The sequence below is a fragment of the Cydia strobilella genome, chromosome 13 (assembly GCF_947568885.1).
Source record: "Cydia strobilella chromosome 13, ilCydStro3.1, whole genome shotgun sequence".
Classification (NCBI taxonomy): Eukaryota; Metazoa; Arthropoda; class Insecta; order Lepidoptera; family Tortricidae; genus Cydia; species Cydia strobilella.
Window position 1 is genome coordinate 7,082,437 of NC_086053.1, and position 17,578 is coordinate 7,100,014.

The window sequence follows — 17,578 nt, forward strand, 5'->3', positions numbered from 1 at the left end:
GGTTTTGTGGGCGAAGATGGGTAGATGGGATGGGGATGGGTGGGTGGGGATAAGTAATTCCTCTTTAAGAAAGTTTAATTGTTGACTTTGTTTATTTAACATAAAATCGATGCAAAAGCTACAATAGAATACAAATCATAAACTGGACTGCCAAAAGCTAGAAAGGAAGAATATAGATCGATAATAAACTTAGAAGTTAGAACTCCATTGTCTTCCTAGTTCTTGTTTCTTCCTTAACTAAGTTTAATATTCCAAAAAAAAACAACTACAGGATATCTTCATGAATTCTTAATTAAATCAGGAGATGAAGGAACCCATGTTTACGTGCACCATTCACTTACTAATCGAAACTGGCTCAAAAGCGGTTACCTCAACTAAATTTAGAGTGCCATTAAACTGTTCGCGACTTCTGAAATGTCGTGGGTACTTAAAGAGCAAGCTAATCATACCCCGGTGAAATTAATGCACATACATAATATTTATGCATGCAGGCGTTGTAAAATCTTGGTCCAGATTGAAGGAAGCTTAAAGAATTTCCTTTGTTGATAAGGCAAATTTTTATGATATCAAGGTATGTAAGTATGTATATAAGTAAACACTTTATTGTACGAATAAGAAATATTTTACAGCAGTTAGAACATATGATGTGTAGTACAGAGGCGAACTTATCCCTATGAGGGATCTCTTCCAGTTAACCTACAAGAGTACTTAATTAAAAATTATAACTAAAGTAATTATATATTATCCTTTATTTATTTTTCTTCTTAAGTTAGGTTGTTACGTACAAAAACAAAAACAATACAAAAAACATATAAAGATATTATAAAAAACTTAACCTAGGGTACCGCCAGCAGCGGAGCAGGGCCCAAGCTGCCGGTGGCCAGGGCCGCAGAGTGAGGAACCGACGTACTATACGCGCCGAGTCCCTCATTAGCATTACATTATTACATACATTATTAGCATTATCATTTTACATTATTATTACATACTATAAACTAAATATATGTAGGTATATGTACAGGTATGTAGGTATATACGTGTGTTAAAATTGTACGAACCCATGCTATGTAAAGACTTGTTGTTCAGGATCAAGTTAGGCCCTCAGCACACGGAGCGTAAGCGTAAGAGACGCGTAAGCATACGCGCGTAGAACGAGAGCGTTGCGAGCATATACATGATCAAACAAGTCCGAAAACGATATAGATACTTATTAATGGCTCAACCGATCATATTCAAAAAAAAATTCGTGGGAAGTATTTATTAAGTTTTTTTCGTACGCCAGGTTAATAAGGACATATTTTTTGGAATTTTGAATTATTTTTATAAGTGTTCACTTAATCATTTTTTTTATGAACCTTAAGACCTTAACGTAGTTTTTAAAGATCTATCAACTGATGGTCCTCATTCTGATTTTTACTGAAAAAAAAATCTCTTAGTTACATGTATGGAGTTCCCCCTCAAATAAAGTTTTAACTTCTAAACTAAATAGCGATTGACAAAATGTACCTATGTACCAAATTACGTCCAAATATAGCTTAGTTTTTGAGCAAAATGGCTGTGACCTATGGACATAAGAACGGATGGGCATGGAACCTTGAACGGGCATGTAAATTGGCTAATGAATCCTAAAATGTGATGAAATCAAATTCATAAAATCATTAAAAATAAGTTTTTGGCAAAAATTTCACACACCACTGACACTACACAGGCAACTAATACTAATCGAGACAATTCTCACAACCCCAAACACTATTATTTTGCGTTGTTTTATCACAGAGTTCCCATGGCCACCTCCTGTCTCCATCATCAGATCAGCTTCATGTTCCTCCATGTCCATGTCATCCGATTGACATTTGTAGGTATGCAAAATTTCAGCTCAATTGGAAATCGGGAAGTGGGTCAAATTTAGCTTCCAATATTTGACCCACACTAATAAAATAACTAACAAGGGCTAAGGGCTTTTTTTTTTATCGCGTATATATATATATATATATATATATATATATCTTTACTTGAAAATAATTGTAGTGTATAACTAGCCTTATGAACCGATTTTGCATGTACAACCAGCCTTAAAGTTTGTAGTCTATGATTGTTCATTATTTTAGTATGTGGGTATTTTTGCACTTTGTAATTTTTCCTCAGTCACCCGTTGACCACGAACGCTGTAAAGAGTTCGAAACGTCGGGATGTATTATAAATTCAATATACGCGATATAATCCGTTTTCATAGTTTTATTTCATGAGTAACTATCGCGGTAACCGAAGACAATATTAACAAGGGCTAGTTAAATAAAAGCTTGTAAAAATAGCTGCACCATAGAGAAATAAGTAGACTTCAAGAGCAAAGGCAGCACATTCAACTAAAATTCAGAATTACCCAAATCGCACTTAAACGGCCGATAAGTTTTTGACCAATCAACGCGTGCTTTTAATTAAAGACATGCATTACCTTCCCCTTATCATGATGACGGCGACCTTTTTAAAGTAAATACTTTATAAAATTGCCAACAAAAACATTATATTTTTAAAGGATATCTATATCACTTATTGTTATCGCTCGAATGTTTGTTTTCGGCCAGCATCAATTTAAATAAGTGATTGTCTCCACAACCTTGAGGCGTAATTATTATGCCGTATATAAATTGCTTGACATAATAATAATTACGAACGTCGAATATTAACACCGACCGAGATTAAAATGTGAAAATAAACTCCCACAGTGCCCCAAATTACATGCGAGTTGATTTACAGTAATCAGTCAATGTTAAGATCTTCATACGATACCGGCGTGCGCAGGCACTTGTTTTATTACTGGTCTGAACACATAAGTACGAACATGTTTCCCTTAGCTTTAAAGAACATAAAAGATGACATCTAAAGTTAATTTTACAGTAAAGTTCCTTACGGTTATTTTTTCCAACTGAAAGTTGAATTATTTTACTTATATTCTTATTCGGTGTGCTGCTCTCATAGAAATGTTAAATGCAATGTTGCTGCGGACAAAGCTAGCCATACTCTTCCATCACTTGGTATTTAATAGATTGACGTTGTCGTAAAAGTTTACGATTTCATTTACTTTAGTGCGGCGCTCTTTTCCGTTTATCTGGTTTTTAGTTTATTATCCATAACTAGAACAAATGAACAAACTAAATTATATTGGTGTGTTATTTAAACTGGATTGGAAAGGCATACAACTCATTCGAGCACGCTTTCTTTGTAATTAACTCTTTGTTTGCTTAGGTAAAGCTTAGCCAATTTACGAACAAGGGAACACGTGCCAAGTTGGTTAATGAAGTATTGTGCCTGGTCCACACTCATCGCGGTAAAATGTTGCTAATATGTTGTTAGATAGATTTATAGTTATTACGAACGTTATTTAGATAGGCACGGGTATAAATTGTCTTCTTTTTTATTAAATATGTAGTGGGGACTGGGGACTAAAACAAAACTGAACTGATAACAAAGGCATTTCCAAGAATATCGTAAATTTATCAGTACAGTCTTGCCACAGGTATTCCACTTTTGGCTGTTCATCGCATCAATGTTGTAACATGGCAGCGAATCGCAAAACTTTATACCTCGCCGGGTAGGAATTATATTATATGCTCGCTATGTCTCGAACAGTCCTAAAAATTTGTCGAATTTGCCTCCTGAAGTGAACAGAGCTATTAGACAAGTGAGTAGAGCTATACAACAAATACAAAAAATTGGAAACTGTTACTGATGGAACATTTTGTCATAAACACTTTAGATATTGTTCCATAGGGGGGTGATATTATAGTAATTTTAATGTCACTAAAGTAATAAATAACTAATAATTGTATAATATCAATATAGGTACATTAACTTATGATAAATTATCTGAGTGCTTTAAATAAGTAATTAAAACAAGTTATTTTTATTAGGTAGAAATTAAAAAATAAGGTACGTGACATCAAATTTATTAGGTCAAGAAATTGTGAATTAATTTTATTAACTTATTACAAGCCTTGTAACGAGAGAAGCTTCGTTATGTAAACTTTGGCATAGGCATATTATTATCTTTTAGCTATCGCTCGAAACCAACATTATGCGCCAGCGCAAGGCGGGAAGTGTCTTGCGCAAAATGTATATCACGCTTGAAACATTATTAATTTTAAATCGCGGCTGCCCTGCGCGCGTCGCCGGATGCGTGCCCAGCAATATTGATGGATCCACTTTGCGGACGATTCCCGCATAGCAAATTTCACCTCAGCAACTCGACAACTTTTAATTGGTCATTATAAATACCACTTCAATTACCAGCAATTACATATCGCACAATGAAAAAGCGAATAAATCGCAATCAAATTTATACGTCCAATTAAATTAGAGCTGAAAAACAGCGTTCATAATGAGGCGACCAATGAAAGGTATCTCATTTGCGGTGGCGAATTTCTTCGGAAACCTTTTCGATTTAAACGTTTTAGCTCAAATTAAAGTTTCGTTAAAATACCGCACTCTCAATATTCACGGGTCGCGACAAAGAGCTTAATGGTACACATAAATTTGACAGTGGTCCGTTTTTCTCGCAGTGCCGGGTGCCTTAACGAGACAACTGAATCAAAGACAACGGGTGGTCACTGTCAGTTAATTGATTTGTTTCAAAGTCCGCTGTCTCACGTCACACGGGGGAAATAAAATGTGCAGTGTTTATACTAATAGGCACTCAATATCCTTCGCACGTGGGAGGCAAAAAGTTGGCGCGCGACTCCGACCGCAGGCTTCAATAGCCACAAAAAGAATTGAAGCAAATGATATTTTAACAGGCGGCTCGGTTGCCATAAAATGATATGTTAAACACGGTAATTCATAATGCATTAGCCGCCAATATAAATAGCTGGCGGAGTGAGTGCCGCGGCGACGCGCGTCATCGGACCAATTATCTATGTGTTATCCAGACTTACGTTTTACATCACCTACAATTTATCCTAGTTTCGACGTTAAAACGCCTCTGATTTATTTCAACGAATTTTGTTAAATTGATTAATTACATTGCAAACGTGTTTCTAGCGCGTGAAATGAGTAGGTATTTACTTACCTACCTAACTGTTCCTACATAGTAATGTTATAGTAAATTACGTTAGAATATCGTATTTTGAAAATTTCCACTTTCATACCGTTGCTTGTCACATCCTAAAACTTAGTCTTTAAATATTCATCTTTCAGCGGGCTATACAAATCTGCCCCCATTCATTAATCTTGCCCACTCACAGATCTAGTATAATTTTCCTCTATTATAGCTGACTGTATACCAGTCCATCGTTATAAAAACACTCGCAGCTTGGTATATATTTAAGGTGAACAGTAATATCAGTAGTAATATGTATATTTGTACAATAAAGAGTTTACTACTACTACATATCATCGACGGTAACTTACTTAAAAGTACTCATTATTTAAAAGGTTTATATATATATATATATATATATATGTATTAAACTTACAGACTTGATATTAATCAAGTTCCAATATTTTCTCGAAGGAGCCGTGACAATATCATCACCTGTAGTTTAGGAGCGTTAGGGAATTTAAAGCTGTAAACATCGTTGTAAAACTTTTATAGGTATATACAATTTACTGTTTTCTGTTTATTTAACCCCTTTTCGGAACTCATTCAAAATAATCCACGATTCAAAACTCATTGCGTCTTCATAGTCCTAAAAAATCAGCATAAGAAAAAAAAGAATTTTATTTTATTTAGGGTGGTCATTTTTGCCTTACAATGTATGTAGATTGTGCCCTATGAAGGGTTAAAACCTTAACCTTTTTGACACCAATGACGGATATATCCGAACCGTATGTCCAACGCCGAAGACGGATTAATCTGTCACTTAAAGTTCAACTTCAGTTTTGTCACTTCGGTGACGTGGCGTCTGAAGTGACAGCTTTTGTGACACGGCGTCGAAAAGGTTAAGCCACCCAAAATGAAATTCCACAACGGCTATTCGCCTTAAGCTAGGATATTCTGCAACACTTCGTCCAATTATGCATCTGTATCGCTGGGTTACGTGCGCATGCGCGAGTGAAAAGCGTCGCGCGCGCCGATGGGCCTCCGAGACATCTAACAAGAGCGAGTGACCGCGGCGAACGACCGTGTGCGGAGAAATCACCGTGTTGTCCCCAACCTTTCCAAACAATTATTATAATAAGCTAGTTTTTACTAAGATTTTTTTATATAAACATAGCTGCACTTGAAAATGATTAGGTAATTACTAATTAGGCTCACTGGAGCCGGAGGTGCTGACCCTAAGTAAATATATATTTCAATAGCAATAAGAAAAACGTAAGTAACTACTTATATCTACATACGTAGGTAAGTAATACGTGTATCGTGGCCAGATCATAGAATTTGATCTTTTCGTGAAATACTTTTTTGGAATTGATTACTTCATTCTTCGATAAGGTTAGGTTAGGATTGACTTCTCCATTATGTGGCCAACCGATCATTTCGTGAAATGAGTACCATATCATGACATGAGCAATTCTAAGATAGCTACGACACCTATACTAACAACCTACTTATATGTTAAGTAATTGCCGCTAACGTGTGGAGGGAGGTAATTTTTGCCATAATGTTCTCATTAAAAACGCCAATGATAACTTAAACATACATACATATAATCACGCCTATTTCCCGGAGGGGTAGGCAGACTACGGATTTCTACTTGCTACGATCCTGACATACCTCTTTCGCTTCCTTCACTTTCATAACATTCCTCATACAAGCTCGCCGGTTTAGGGTGCTGACCTTTCTTCAGGATTGCCCCGATCTGATCAGAGAAAGTCCGCTGAGGTCTACCCCTTCCAACTCCCGTTTCTACCTCTCCCTTATACACTCTCCACTATAACGTTTTATTTAAATGTTGAAAATTATAGTTATAAATTAGTATTTCTTGTCATTTTGTTTTTTTGTTTATGATTTCTTGTTATATTATACGTAGTTATGATTATTACTTGAAGACTAATCATATATTTTTTTTATTTTTCAGGTAAATACAACCTCAACGACTATCATGCACGACATGCCTCAGAAAAGGTCATTACAAAAAAATTATATAACAATACAAATATTTATTTATTCGCTCCAAATGGTTGAGGAGCGCTGGTCAGTTTCTCCGGTGGAACCAGTCCGGCGTCGAGGCATCGGTCCTCTAATCGTAATTAACCAGCCCGTGAAATCGAATTATGTCCACAAATCGTTTTGCAACCATTCCTCATATTGCCTACCATACTACTATACTACTATACTACTCTACCGCGTTCTCACGCGTTAATAACTGTCGTAAGGTGCGATATATTGAAAGTCACTACAATTCCAGATATTTAGCAATTAAATTAGTGAGTTCCAGGTCCCAAACATTAGGTACCTTTTGATATGCCTCTCTATTATATTATAGTTGCTTTCTATTTTATTATTATATGTTTTTTATTTCGTACGATTATAAATTCTTAAAAAAATATATTACTTTCTTTGATTCTAGAAGATTTTTACTATTTTGCACGATTAATCATCAGGCCATCGTAAAGGGATTATAATGTATTTTGAGATAAAGTTTTTCAAACTATATCGTGTTACATATCAAATGAAAGAGCTCGTTTGGAAAATCTTAAATATTATATATTTTTTGTAATTTTAAATTAAATAGTTTAGAAGTTATTTAAGAAAATAGACAAATAGTGATATTAGGTAAAACATAAATAGCAAAAATACTAATAATAAAGTATATTAAAGCGGGTCACACGTCTTGACAGGAGGACTGCTCGACATGTTTTGCTCAATAATAAGAAGCTTCAACAACGAGGAGCTTAACGGGGCCCAGTTGTTCGGAACTGTCAAATGTTTGTTCTATCTGACAGGCTGATATCGTCCGGCGGACTGATAATCAGTGGGCCCCTTTAATATGTCTGTGTCTCATCGAAGTTTAGTTGTTCAAATTGCTAATCTGTACGAGGTAAATACTACTTAGGAAGCAACATACTCCACCTTCGTTAACTTTTCAGCAACTCTTTTCTTCATAAAATGCAATATGGAACGAAGGCGAAATCACGTTCGTGCAATTTAAGTATGTGTAGGTCTGATAAAGAAAGTTCCGCTTAAATTATGGAGTGCACGAATTTTTCGTATGCTTTCTGGGGTATTGCGCCCTTCTGAAATGAGATCGGAGCCATTCGGTGTTGAACCACCACGCCCTCCGGTTTCTTCCTCGTAATGACACGCCGGAGCCATGGAGATGGCATGCCCATGGCTCTGATTTCATCGGTTAGGTGTAATGATGTCTTCGCGTGTGTGGTCCGAATGTCAGAAATACTTACTAGTACAACTTCATGTTCGATTTCCCGGACAAATTATGTGTAAATTAACAAACAAACACGATGATGTCAGATTTTTTTTCTATAATAAAATTTTAATTAGTTAAGTGTACCGTGGTGGTGTAGAATTTTAATGTAGCCTCGTCAGGAATACATAAGGAGTATCTCCGCAACTAAAATGATTTTCGTATTCAGAGCATGAAAGTAAAAAAAAAGCTTCTATGACTTAAATGATACATTAAAGACCGAGTAACTATCGCAAAAAGAGCATTGGTGGCGATAAAATTTTAGTTGCACACATAAATTCCCTTCGTTGACAACCTTGCACTACAAATTTTTTTTTAATATTACTTTATCGTAGATCTAGTTATTCTCAGTTGATCGTAAAACACTATATCGGTACGATACTAACAAAAACCCGTATTACCGTTAATGGTTACTGACATCTTCGGCACATCGTCTGCACTCGACACTGGTTTGTGTAGGGATTGCCGATTTATCGACGGTCGATAACTGCATCCAACGGAACTCAATATTCTTAGTTCTTAGCGTCATAACTACTATCCATATACGCCAATTTATCTTGGAAATCATAACATTAACTCTATATTGCTCGTTTTATTTTATTACTTATCCTAACGGTACAAAACACATGTACATGTGGTCGTACGTGATTATTATAAAACTACAAGAAGTACCTAAAAAGGACATTGCGGCGATATTTATTATAATTGTTGCAGCAGTTCAATCCTTTTATTATTAGTCTCCCGAGAAGCACAATACAAAAAAAACTATTGTCGACTAACTGGTCTATATAAGACAGGCGTTTGATGTTAAGAAAAGTTATCCTTCCGTAATTATGAAATTCCATTTCGAATCATTAATTCTCGCAATACGTACCGAGATTTATAAATCCTTCATATGCATAGAAGAGTAAAACAGAATAATAATGTTTTTTTAAAATAAGTACGCTCTCTCCAAAAAGAACAGTTAATAAAATAAAACAAATTATACATTCCTAGAATTGTTGCGTATAAACTACAACTAAAAATAAAGCATATCGATAGAATCGTCCATCTCTCGGAATTAGTGCACGCTTTCCGGATAGGCAAGATCAGTATGTAAAGCAGGTGCGCTCCGCGAAAGGCATAATGGCGTCGGTCCTGGAGCTTCCTTCGGAGAAAGTCTTCCGTCGCTTCTGCTCGAATTGCGCGTGATTAACTTCACCATTTTGGGAACGTGACGCAATCTTATTATGCGTAGTTTGGTGTCGTGCGACACGTGCAATTTTAGAGCCTTTAGAAGTACAGTAAACATCAATTTTATATCTCATACCATACCTCGACACCGTGCTTTGTCCACGCCGAGGCATGCTAATTATTTATAAAAATTGCTCGTTTAAATATTTTGATTATTTATTGTTATTTAATGACCTATTGAAAATTAAAATAAAAACGAAAACAATGTTTTAAAGAACCTTTTTACAACTCGGTTATCCGATATTCGTTCATTTTAGGGCCACCCCACAGTAGCGTCTTTTGAGAGTCGTCGTCTAGTCAGCGCTCAGCGCTATGGAAAATGGTGTCGCCGCGCAGTTGCGTCCACGTTGCGTCGAGTAGCATAGAGTTCACTAGACGCCGATGCTCGGGAGACGCTAGTGTCGGGTGGCCCTCAGTGTAGGATTTAAAATTGACATCACAAAGTAAGCGACTGTAATATTTACCTTATCGTAAACCACACAGCGAACGGCGATTTTTTCTTAAGTGTTTCCCCCAGAGCTATAAATATGATGAAGTAAATGGAATGACGGTTTTCGTTCACCTCCCTTCCAAATGAGTTGGTCTTTTTAGGGTTCCGTACCTCAAAAGGAAAAAACGGAAACCTTATAGGATCACTCGTGCGTCTGTCTGTCTGTCTGTCTGTCCGTCTGTCACCGCCTTTTTTCTCGGAAACTACTGGACCAATTAAGTTGAAATTTGGTATACATATGTAAGTTTGTAACCCAAAGACTGACATGCAATGTAAACAAATGACTTTTAAACACGGGGGTCACTTGTCACTTTTAAATGAGAAAATTAAAAAATAAAGTTTTTCAAACTATATGGTGTTACATATCAAATGAAAGAGCTCATTGTGAGAATCTCAAATATATTTTCTTTATAATTTAAAGATAAACAGTTTAGAAGTTATTCTAGAAAATAGGCAAAACATGACCATCCCTCCCCCCTTTATCTCCGAAACTACTGGGTCAAAAATTTTGAAAAAAATATACAAAATAGATCTTTACCTATAGAATACAGGAAATCCTATTAGAAATGTGCAGTCAAGCGTGAGTCGGACATAATTACTTAGTTTTTGATCCGACCCCTACGGGCTTTTTAAAGACATTTAACATAAAAAATACATTGTTTAAGATTGTTGGAACGCGAGTCCGACTCGCACTTGGCCGGTTTTTTTTTATAACTTCAAACCAATTTTACTGACAAAAGAACATATAACGGACACCTACCAAATATTAATAGTCGTACCAGCGCCAAATTTTTAGTTCATCAGTTATTTATTATTCAAATACAGGAGTTCTTGTTGCGACAATTAAATAAAACCTTGAGTTTTAAATAACTCATAACTCTTCACAGATAATTTACATCACACCTAACGAGTTGTCAAGATTTAGTTTTAATTAATTTTTGCTGTTAATAAATCACTCGTTTTCGCTGCTATATAGGTATCATGACAAATTTTAAATTGAAATGTGCCATTATTACCTAGTGGTATTTTAGCTACAAAGCTTTTTTTTTCTGATCAAACAGGTTCTTGCTTCGCTGAGATTATTGATTAAACATATTATCGGAGATCACGCGCTTGTTTTGACGTGTATGTAACAAAAACGTTAATGCGCTTTAATTTAATTATTCAAATAATAATACATACCTATTCGTAATTCATGTGTAAATATATCGCCAAATGGTACTTTGCACAACTATTTTTTTTTTTACAAATTTTATATTAAAGGAAAATATGGAAAAAGTTACACTTCCGGCAGGATTTGAACCCGCGACCTCCGCAATCCGTGCGTTCCGTGCGTTGCGTGTGTAACTTTTTCCACTTTTTCCTTTAATATAAAATTTGGAGTATCGCTCGCAGACGTATCTACATGTTAATTTTTTTTTTACAGCTTACTGTTTAGAGAACTATCAAAATTTCCATTTATCCATCCATTAACAAGAAGAAATCCCCAAAAGTTCAATTTAATACTATGTACCTAAGTCGTGCATACAAAATACACGGCTATAAATAAATACATTACGACGTTACGAGGTAACATAAGAAACAACTAACTAATACAATTTCTTAATTAGCAAAACTCAATCGAAACCGTTCATAAATTGTAAGCAAAGTACAAACACGAATTTATCTGATATTCTCCCGGGTCGGTAGCAAATCAATAGGGTACGGTGCGCAGGAGCGCGCCGCCCCCACGCCATTGTGCGCCGTACATTACCGCCATCTGCCGGCGCGCTTTCCCGCACTTTACGGCACTTTATACTGTAATGCCCCATACAACGGATATTTACCGTCTTCCTATTTCTAATCGATATCTGTAAATATCAATTTAACCGATGCTTATTGCCCATTGTGTTTCGTTAATTGTGTCTGACAATGTTGGCGGTCAACAAAGCATTGTGTTGTTATCTTTTCAATTAATAGTTTCAGAATGTATAGGTAGGGTAGAGCCGAGCATGTTGAGCAGTTGAGTAAGTTGAGTAACTGAAAAATCTAGGACCATGCCAGACTGAAACATTAAATTAGAAAAAGATACAAATGGTTAGGTTAATATTAGGCTTGGCCCATCGCAAGTTCCTTATGTGGTGCACGAGATGGTGAGAGGTATATCATTTTATATTTTTATGTACTTGTAAGTAAAAATATTGAGGTAAAATATTATTTTTCCTAGATATGAGTGAACAATTGCTACAGGTATAACATTAAGTATAACATTATACCTGTAACAGGTACATTGAGTTCAAGTTAATTGATGTATTTATTGATTTAAAATACCAAATTGAACACGCATCATTTATTTTATTAGAATGTATTTATTGTAAATTATAAGAAAAGCCCCTTGCTAGTTGTGCAATTTGAGATGGGGCTAGTTGATCAAGGGAATTTATTAGCCAATATTTTTAAGCTGGTGCTTGTGTAAATATTGTGGAAAATTAATGGAAAAAAGAAGCCAAAAAAACGTTTTTAGTAGTAATCAAATTCGCTTATTTATAATTGCACAGAAATTCTTTACTCAAACAAATTTTGTATGTATTTATATCCTTTATCTTTCTGGTACCTTGTTGTACAATTTGCTACATTTGTCACCCTCTTTTCACTTTCTCCTCTCATCTACTCAAAGGTTAACTGGAAGAGATCCCTCAAAGGGATAAGTTCGCCTTTGTACATCTTATTATTTGTACCATGTAATTTTTAATGTGTATATTTGTACAATAAAGAGTTTACTACTACTACTACTACTACTACTTTTTAAATGTATGTTCAAAAGTGTAGTTTTTTCGTATATTTGTTAATATCGAGGTAAGTTATGTTCATATCTGGCTTTTGTGACTTTAGAATATTTTGCTGTTTATTAACACGCAAAAGAAAAAATATTGGCTGATGACGTTTTGTCCCAAGTCAATGTTCTATCGACGTCAGCGGTGAAATTGAATGTGTTCAATATTGAACCTGAATTAGGGTAGAGCGGGGACGCTCTACCCTAATTCAGGTTCTTAAGCTATTAAAATGGCGTAAGGTTCATGATGAAGTTTAAATATCTTAAAATCATATTAACTACTATTGAAATTATGTTCCTAAATATGCGCCCCATGCGCGCATCGTGTAACACAGCTGGAGTTCCAAGCGTCCGTAGGCTACCAGTGACCGCTTACTATCAGGCAGGCCGTATGCTTGTTTGCCACCGACGAGATACTTAAAAAAACATAACTTATAGTTGTAGTTACTCTAATCTAACTTATGGCGTTTGTTGCTACGGCTTTGTTGAGCGTGACATGTATAGCATTAAAATTTGATTCGCTCATATGCCAATTGCGATAAGGCTGGTAACCCACTTTTTTAAATCCCTCTAACCTAACCTAGTAACCCTAGCAGATACACTGCTACAGCTCCAAAACGCTTTATTGGTATTGTGGTTACCATGCGCTAGGATATCTAGTCACAATGACAATGGTGTTATCATTAAAAGCCACTTATTAATTAAAAACACATTCCTGTATAAACGCAAAAGGTAAATATGCTACATTTTTTATTTCCCTCTTAATGAGGCCCATACACGGTTCGACCATCCGTTCCAGAATTTGCATTGATCTTCGTAAAGCAATTGCTTGTAAAATTGCCAGTTTAGTACTGATACCCAATTGGAACCGTCCTGATACACTTGTCAACGATTGAGAAATTGATAGTCTATTCAATGTCAAGGGATTTTTATGGGATGGGTAAATATCGGGAAAGAGTTATTGCAACCGTAGTCAAATTGGTCGTATGTACCTATTAGAAAACGGTAAACAACATTACAAATTGTCTGATTAACCTTACTAACTTATAAAAGTTATAAATCATTTTTCAAATTAAGTAATAGCAGTTCAAAGAAATGTACATAACTTTTCGTTTCACTTCTTCAATTTTAACAAAGCCATATCACTTAATACAGACCTATTGTACCTATTATGTTGTGAAAAGGTCATCCAGAATTTGAGTAGCTATTCATTTTCGTTCGTTATCGTTAAAATAATTGACAAGCGCAATATTTCGTTTGACAAGCGGCTCGCACCAACGATTTATTGTTCATCGATAGAAGTGTCGTCTGTAGGAGCATTAGCACTTAACAATCGGCTGCCACATCCATATCATCCTCAGGAATCTGCCTGGCATTTGGAACTAATGCCAAGGCCTGCGGAAACCGAATGTGGGTAGCATTGTAAACATTTGTCATTGTTAATTTGCGTTTAGAAATATAGTGTGTCGCAACAACTTTCAATAATAATTGTCGCCCATCCTATGTTTGTAAACCTTCCATCCGTTTGTTAACATTAATAAAAGTCTAAACGTGAACAAAGGCGCAATTTGTAACTATACTGAGGACAATGTCAATGTAGAAATTAAATAATTGATTTTATAGAACAATAAGCTCATGATCGATAGGAATTCAGATGGGTCCAATAACCCCACAAAGATACAGAAAGCAAAGCAGATGGCGAAGCATTAGAAACGCTCATGCCCAGTAGGCGCCCGATGATATCCGATAACAAACTCAATTTGGCTATCCGCACACTCTATCTACACAGTGCATGCAAATCAACGGCTACCGACATGAATACCTGAGCACCCATTACATTGCATGAAGATCTTGACCCGCATCGGGTCCAGCTATTATACCTGCTCTATTACAACCCTCCGAATGGCCGGCGATAGGGCCCCATAGGCCCTAATGACAGCCCGCGGGTGCCGCGGCGCTCATTGGCGCGCCATTGAACCCGAAGGTCGGCGGTAATGTGTCTGATCGACCGCTGGATTGCGATTCCTCCACTTAATTGTTCGCTGCGATTGAGATTGACCGCAACTTTGCCTTCACTGCTAGTAACCCTTGCAAACTTCAATCTCTGTCTAATTCTGTTCTCTTGTTTGATTACTGCATCCTGAGTATTTTTACCTCTGTAGTTTAAATAATACCTATTACTTAGTATTCAAACTTTGCCATAATTATATTTTTTCGCTTGTATGCATGTTTATACAAGCATAGTGTAGAGTACCTATAGATAGAGTTAAATATTTAATATACGTTCAATTTACGTAGAAAATTATATGTCCTACGTTTTACTTATTCATTATATTTAGGTAGTAATAAGTAGCGCCATATCATCACATTTACGATTGAACTCAAATCATCACCAGCTTAAGGATAATTGTCGAGTTTCACGTCAACATAAATCACTCTATACATATTAGTTACGATATGGACAACACTGAATCTGGTCTCGTTATGGGCACAGATGTTCTAATGGCATACAATTATGATGGCCAGAACGACCACTGATAACCCGGCTACTGGCCGATTTACATACTCGTATCTACGTGCTCGACTTACTGCCATAAACTAATATGTTAAAATATACCTACGCAATATAAGGACGTGACTATACATGAATATGGTGCAACGTAGTCACTAGTTGCTTCCCGCGACTTGTATCTCAAATATTATGGGTCAATTCTGCAATAACACTAATTAACATTGAGAGTTTTAAGAACTTAACCGCCGCTATGACCATTAGAAGTTCGGATATAGGTATGTTCTACTCGCTCTATTTCCTTTGTTATCTGGGGGCACGGCAGTGCCCCCGCCAAGACGAGCAAAGCGAAGCACAAGGGCACTACCAACCTTTTCTCGAAGCGCTTTGTCGTTTTTTTTGAACAATTTCAATTTCAATTATTTAATTATAAAATTTACATTTTATACGTCAGTAGGTTGTATACTTACATTAGATATTATACATTAAATAACCATTACAATTTTGGCTGTCTAAATACCAAGCCACATATTGTGACTAAGGTGTAGACTTTGTGAAGTTAGGGCTTGTAGAGTTAGAAGCTTGGTTCTACAAGAGATCTGATAACTTTTTGACAGTCCGAGCCTTATGGTAGCGAGACGTGGACATTAACCCAGCGTGATAGAGCTGGAAGGAGAGGAAAACGAATGCAGAAGTATTGGATTTGGTAGGTGAGAAGCGATCTCTGCTGAGAATGACTGAAAACAGAAGGGGAAACATGCTGGGGCACCTGATACGGCACGATACTTACATAATGTCTATAATAGAAGGAAGAATAGAAAAAAGGAGAGGCAGAGGAAGACCGAGACGTGCGTTTTTGGACCAAGCCAAAGAGAAGATCAACGTAATGATGTATCAGGAGCTCAAAACAGCGACGGAAAGAAGAACGGAGTGGCAGTTACTCCACTGACAAGAGCCAGGCTCTTAAGAGTTATGATGATGATGAGCCTTATGGTTTCGTCTTGGCAACATTTTACATGTAAATATTTTAGGTGGGATTACAATTTCTAGCAACGAGTAGTTGGGTTGACAGTTAATCTTACTGACTAGTTAAATGTGATGAATATTGTTATTAATCGAGCTTAAACTATCGTGAGACATATTCCCCAAAGAATCCGAAACATGTCGCCAAAAGCGACTAAAAATAATAGTGAGTAAAAACCGTACTTATCTAAATATTTTGAATATTGTTATTTTTAACTGTTCTTGTTGTTTATTTTCTTTTGTAACTAAGTACCCATGTAGAAAAAAAATACAATACTACAAATGCTTAATAATTAATACAGGCATGTCTCCTACAAATGATCTTCCAGCAGGATACCGGAAAATCGGGAATAGACAAGCAGTTCATGAAACTAATTAGTTTGTAGCATACAATACATACCAGACACGTTTTAATGATACCAAACTTGATTAAAACATCTCAACCATTGTGTGTATTATTTAAATATAAATCGAAACTTAAAAAAGTATTAATCATGCATGTTTTTTATCGTCGATAACACAGAACTATAGTGATTATTTATAATTATAAGTATTAATAACTATATTGTCACAATGACCGACCTAAACCTACCTAGACTATGAAAAGGCTAACATCATACTTAGGTACTATAATAACACATGAGTCAAGAGGATATGTCTTGAAATTACAGGTACAACAGAGGTCATACCTATATCAATTTGCTTCAATATCATAACTGAACATATGTCATTACGCGTACATAAGTAATAGGCGATCAATAGATGTAACACGGCTTGCGACAGCAAGGGAGGAGACAGCCTTGCCCGCAATCTTGCCACGATAAACATTACTTGCTCAGATTTATAATGATACGAGCGAAGCATTAAACTGCGGTTTGAAAAATACATTCGCTCAATTACTTTGGCCTGCCTGGCGCTGCTGCTTTACTTGCAAATTAAACTAGTGCTGAGAATTGGGTAGACAGGGCTAGGTACATGGTACACTAGTATTACTCCTTACGAGTATCTTACTGGTTAATCATTAACTTTTTTTAGTGTTTTTTCTACTCGGGAATGTTGTTAGCTTCATTTGGCATTCCCGCGAACTGTGTAAAATTGCTTTCGATACCTATTTAGCGCATCTGATATTTTGACTTTGCGCACTGAATATA

General features: G+C 36.1%; 1 protein-coding gene across 2 annotated transcripts in view; it reads left to right on the forward strand.

Annotated features, from left to right (window-relative positions):
• The window catches only part of LOC134746581 (transcription factor hamlet-like), a 112,709-nt gene that overhangs the window by 75,157 nt on the left and 19,974 nt on the right, over window positions 1–17,578 (forward strand). The window contains exon 3 of one of the 2 annotated variants that reach the window (XM_063681001.1): window positions 7,014–7,060. The exons of the other annotated variant lie outside the window; for it this stretch is intronic. The gene's annotated coding sequence lies outside the window, so the exon portion shown is untranslated. The remainder of the gene's footprint in view (window positions 1–7,013; window positions 7,061–17,578) is intronic. 2 annotated transcript variants of the gene reach the window in all.